At 48.3% G+C, this 6184-nt stretch overlaps 1 protein-coding gene across 18 annotated transcripts in view; it reads left to right on the forward strand.

Moving 5' to 3' along the window:
* The window catches only part of ZNF536 (zinc finger protein 536), a 492422-nt gene that overhangs the window by 327084 nt on the left and 159154 nt on the right, over nucleotides 1-6184 (forward strand). The gene's annotated exons all lie outside the window — the stretch shown is intronic.

Here is a 6184-nt window from a genome sequence, read left to right on the forward strand (position 1 = left end):
CCCATCTTCCTATCAGTAATGAAGGAAGGCTGCCTGGCTCGAGGAAGTTTGCCCAATGGTATCCTTTCGCACCAGGCGAGGTTGAATGGGAAGCCAACATCAGGGAGCCTGCCGGGTCTTGAGAGCCTTTTATCTCTTGGCTGCAAGCTCTTAGGAACTTCTCACCTTTTCCCAAAACAGCAGCACGCAACACGCCCCTGACATTTCCCCGCTATGTGCAAACCAGGTTGCCTAGTCCACCTTTCAGCCTTTGGGCAGCAGACCCTGGGATGTAAGTTGTGCCCCTCACCCCCTGCCTCTTTCATGGGGCTTGGGGACCCTCATGCCAGCCAAGCTTGAAGGCTTCCTGGTTGCTTCTGCAACAGAGGGTTCAGGCCCCTTGTTCCTCCTTCCACTCCTGGGAAGATGCTGAAACTGACTCTGGCCACGAGCCGCCTATTTTTAGAGGGTGTGAGTTCTACATTCCATTTGGCCCCATTTCTTCTGCCTCCTCTTGCTTTAGTTTGGAAGTAGGCAGGAAAAGACCCTCCCTGGCTCTTGCATTTGCTTGGGGGTGGGGCCATGCCCTCTTGCCTCTAGGATGGGCCTGACTCTGCCAGTTCTCATCCCACTCCCCCCATATCTGGCCCACCATAATTGCAGTCCTCTTCTTATTTTCTTGCGGGCGACTGTGGTATCCCAGAAGGTCCAGACATATTCATCCTTTCTAAAAGTTACAACCTAGGAGGAACACAAATCCAAATGGGCTGGTTTTTTTTTTCTTAAATAGTGTAATTCACTCTCTTTTTAGCATGGCAAGAAGCACAAGTGACATTTGTAAGCTTCAAACCCCCACTGGCTTCCCTTTGCAAGGGTAGAAGTGATATTGGCACAATGAATAAAATATTTCTAATGTTTATTCCTCCTTCTCTTCTTCACTCAAAGTAGGTACGGGTTTCTAAATCCGCCTTCCGGGCTGATCACTATTTCTCCTTAAGAATCTGGGCTTTGTCAGACCAAAGCATCATTCCTAGATTTCTCTTCTCAGATGGATAAAGTTCAGGGCTGGTTTTGTCTGGTTAGTAAACCTAAATCCCCACTTTCATGATTATAGAAACAGGCTTATAGGAGGAGCTAATGTTCCTGTGTTTCTTAAGGAAGAGCTCTGTTCTCAAGTGGTGTAAAAGTGTTTGAAGAAGCATCAGAAATACCTAGTTCAAATCATATAAACTCCCCACAGATCGCAGCAGCTCCTCCAACCCTTGCTGTTGATTTGGAGAAGGTGGCATCTCACCCTAGTCTGTGGGTGATACTCATATTGCAGGCTGTACTTTCAGAATCTTCCATCATTTCTGCATGCCTTCTTCCTAACTTTTAAAACTCTGGTCCTAAATTCCTTGGTGCCATAGAGCCAGGGTCCTGGCCACTGTGCCCTGCCCATCCTAACAGCCAATGGATTCCTAACTCTGGTGCAGAAGGAGAGCCACCGAGGGGAGAAGCCGACCCAGCCAGTTGGGTGGGGAGACGCCTGTTGCATATGACAGTGTCGAGAGCTTCAGTGGGAATTTTCTAAAGCTCTTTGCACAGAGGATGGCACACTGCCTGTCAGAGACATATTACAATAATCCCAAGGAAGAGGTTAAGCCATCTTGGATTAAGCCAGAGGACAAGCATCTTTGCTTCCACAGTGGGTCAGATCCCACTAGGGGTCTGATATCATTATAGGAAATCCCACTCCAATCAAATCCTTAGTTTCTTGAGGTGACTTCCAGTCTCCAGGCATGGGTCACATTTCTTTTTTTCTGTCAAAGAGCATAATGTACAAGGGTACTCCAGTGCCATCGGAGAATTTGGATGTGCCCTTGGTTTTGTTGGAATGTTTGACCTTGGTTTTGTAATGGGACAGACTACACATGAGTGTTTAAAGGTGGAGAGAGGAAGACCAGAGCAGTGTTTGCATCCACGGACAAAGCAAGGCAGACAAGCCCAGTCTAGTCTGAGAAATGCTAATGCACTGTTGGGTCGGCACTTGGCTTGGAAGGGGCAGGCTTCCCTGTGCACACAGCACCAAGGCTGGTCTGCACAGCACCCATGGGGCCCGCTGCATGGAACGGGTAAAGAGTGTGTTTCATCCGGGAGTTTGTGGATTTGGACAGCAACCAGATCACCCTTACTCCTTGCCTTTCAAACCTAAGAGAGACGGCCAGGGTGTGGAGTTGTTGTGTGCCAGGTCTCCCAATCAGGCTTTGCACTGTGTCCTTTGGTGGACCCAGGGGTAGGCAGGACAGAGAAGAATGAATGACAGATGAACAGGAAAGCAGGGAAAAGAGCACACTCCCCTTTGCCCCAAGGAGCTCTGTTCTGTAGTGACTGCCACTCAGGGAAGCCTGGCTGAACTGGGAGCATCTGTAAGCAGGCTGAGGGCAGGCACTGCGGCTCACACCTGTAATCCCAGCACTCTGGGAGGCCGAGGCAGGGGCATCACTTAAGCCCAGGAGTTCAAGGCTGCTGTGGGCTAGGATCGTGACATTGCACTTGAGCCTGGGTGACAGAGCGAGACCCCTTCTCTAAAATAAACATGAAATAAATATCAGCATGTTGATCATGGGCACGAGGCCTTATGTGCAGTGGCTACCAGACCTAGTGACCCAGTGGGGCCTGGGAGGAAGCGAGGGAGAATGCAAGCCCATTAACAGCAGTCGTCCTAACATCCCCAGCTTATCATCCTCAGGTTATGGGGCAACTGGCTTCCCCAACCCAAATTATACCTGAGACTATGGAATAAAGGTCTTCTGGGCTTCCACATTAGTGAAATAATTGGGACCCCCCCTCCCAAGAATTCGGGCCCATTGAAACCTCTTCAAATTACATATTTTTATATGTGTGATGAGATGAACCAGGATAACCAAAGCTGAACTCTCTTAAAATGTGACTTCTCTCTAAGCCTTATAGATTTCTCGGCATAGGCAGTCGGAGAATACCTACCTTTTTTTTTTTTTTTTGGAGACGGAGTTTTGCTCTGTTGTCTGGGCTGAAATGCAGTGGTGTGATCTTGGCTCACTGCAACTTCCACCTCCTGGGTTCAAGCGATTCTCCTGCCTCAGTCTCCCGAGTAGCTGGGATTACAGGTGCACACCACCACACCTGGCTAATTTTGTATTTTTAGTAGAGACAGGGTTTCACCATGTTGGTCAGGCTGGTCTCGAACTTCTGACCTCAGGTGATCCACCCGCCTCAGCCTCCCAAAGTGCTGGGATTATAGGCATGAGCCATTGCTCCTGGCCAATACCTACCCTTTTACCAGCTACTCAGTCTAAAGCAACAGGTGGCAAATATTTTCTTAAAGGGCCAGAGAATAAAAGTGTTGGCTCGCAGGCCACGGGGTGTCTGTGGCAACCACCCAACTCTGCTTTGTAAGTAGCACCACAGCCACCATAGACAATAGGAAAATGATGGCTGTGGTTGTGTTCTATTAGAACTTTAGGTACTGACACAGGCGAAGCACTGGAATTGGCCCACAGGGTCTTAGTTGGTCAACCCCTGCTCTGGTGTAAAGAGGGATGTGTTCCCATGGTCATCCCTAGGGAATGAATGGTGCAAAAACTGGTCCTCTGTTATTCCACTGGACAGTGAGATGGTGACGGGAGACCCTTCATCATCAGTGGCAGGGCCCCATCCATTGTCTGGTAATGCCAAAGCCAGAGATGTGAGAGAGACTTTACAGTGGTAGAGGACTTGTTGACCCAGATGGGCTGGTGCCTTGTTTCTGGGAAGCCACACCTCTGTCTATGCATTAAAGAGTTCCAGGAGAACACCCCAGCAAAGTGCAACCCAGAGCTGCCCCCTCATGGCCAGCACACACAGAAGAGGAAGGGGGCAGTGGCTGTGTGTTGTCTCTGAAGCAAGCTTGCTCTGTGAAAGCCTGTTTCCTCACTGATGGAGGGAAGCATAGGGATGAAATAGATGATAGAGATAAAAGAGCTTGGATCAGTGCTTCTCAGTTGAGTTTGCATGACGTTGCGGAGCTCAGCATCCACGTGAAACTGTTGCAAGGAAATGATGTCAGTATGCAAACATCTTCGGGTCACAATTGTCCCTTAAGCATGGCAGGTATCAACCTTACCTCCATCAGTGTTAGAGAGGCACGTTTCATTTCCTCACTTCTGCCGTGATGCATGGTTGGTAGCTCTTTCTTGGTATGTGGGGAAGTTTGCTTTAAAGATGATTCTGGCAATTTTGTGGTGACCTTCCATCCCAATGGTTACACCATTTCTGTGTCCACTCCATTCTCTTCCTGATACCAGGCAAGTGCTTGGGGGTAGGAAATGAGTCCTGCCCTGCCCCAGTCTTTGACCAAGAGATGGCAAAAGTCTGCAGTCAGTTAGAGACTTGGAAGGAGGCCATGGCTGGGATATGAAATACACAGTGAGGGCCGCATATGTGCAGACACCCTGAGTATAGGCTGTGATACACAGTCTATGGCCATTGGTACATTTTTCATCTTGTGCAAGAGTCTACAGTGTGGCCCAGAAGCCAGCAGGTTCTAATGAAGAAGGGAGGTGAAGGTAGGAAAATGGCATAGGAAGACAACCACAAAATTCCAATCTGCCGAGCGTGTGGGAGTGCAGGCCGTACCCAGCCAGCACAAGAAGGCAATTGGCTTGAGGGTGTGGGAGACCTGGGGCATCTCCCCTGCAAGATCTTTTTGTCTCTGCTGCTGCCTTACTTTATTCAAAGACAAATGTGCTCTCATACCTCTTCCTTCTCTTTTTTGTGAGCTGATTCTCACATGGATTGGCCTCAGAGACTATGGATAAAGCACACCTTTGCATTCACCTCCTTTGCCCAATTGGATGATTTACAGATTAGCTATTGACCTCTATGGTCTGGCCTGCCCTCATTCGTACTGTGTGTCCGGGGCCTGACATTAGACCCCAGGAGGGAGGACCATTTGGCCTGCCTTGAAGTCCAAGGCAGAACCTTGTGAGTTAATGCAAATCACCGCCCTGTTCTGCCCCTGCTGGCTGCCTCACAACCTGCTGCAGAGCTTTTCTGTTTGACTCTGGAGGGACAAACACAGGCGATGTCCCCTGGGATCTCCTGCAGAAATCAGCACCTGGAGCGGGCTCTCCCCAGCCCTCATCCCGAGCCCTGCTGTGTGCACTGTGTCTGACGGAGAGGCAGCCTCTCTGGATGGCAGCTCTCTCCATACTCCAAAGGCATTCTTCTCCTGTTCTCCTTCCCTCTTTTTAAATTAAATGGGAATGCCACTGACGTGATGTCGTTTGCACTGCAGGATGACAGAACTGTTGTGTGAATACCATTGTATTTGCCAAATGGTCCACTCGTCATTTCAGAACAAACAAATGGATGGTGTCTGTAAGTCGGCAAACACTGGTGACATTTAGCCTTGTTTATGTTCCTTTCCTTTTGCTGCATATTTTTGGCTCCAAAAGCTACTGGCTGAATCAACAGGGCCTCTGAATCAGGAGAGAAGTCTGCTAGCATTAATTTTAGTTGCTATGTCCATATTCTCTTCAGATTGCATGAATCCTACTGCTCAGGACCAAGCCTAGGTGAGAGGAGAGGGCAATCAACCTCTTTGGTTAAAAAAAAAAAAAAAAGAAACATATATATATCTTTCCCCACCCCTGGTAATGACTTAAGATTGAGAGGGAGGAAGAGAGTATTGAGAGAAGAGAGTGTTGTCGGAACAGACACCCACATCACTGAGGAAATGTAAACTCTCCAATCAGACCCAGGCACCGCCATCTGAAATAGGAACGGTGTGAGCCCATCCATGTCTTAAGTGGGTGCAGATGCCCTGGGTCTAAGCACTGGCATCTACCTTTTTAGAGAGCTGAATCAAAGCGCTGGTTGAAACTGACAACTATCTAGACACAGGCTACATCTTACCTGCTGAAGGCATCAGGTTTTTTCTTTTTTTTTTTTCTTTTTAATTTCAGATGTTGTGTGCAAAGCCCAGGTTTCAAATAAGCAGTAATTATCTCCTATTACTTAGTGCTGATCAACAGCACCTCTACGTCTAATTGCCAACCTGCCCTAATCATGTTGACTATTCTTGCTTTAGCCAGAGACAGAAGGACCAAATTTTATAAATACCACTTTCTTGTCATTATTCCATTAAATGATTAAGGGATGTGGCCCTGCCCTTTTTTCAAATGCCTCTAGCCCTGATGGTTTC

The sequence above is a fragment of the Pongo abelii genome, chromosome 20 (genome assembly GCF_028885655.2).
Source record: "Pongo abelii isolate AG06213 chromosome 20, NHGRI_mPonAbe1-v2.0_pri, whole genome shotgun sequence".
NCBI lineage: Eukaryota > Metazoa > Chordata > Mammalia > Primates > Hominidae > Pongo > Pongo abelii.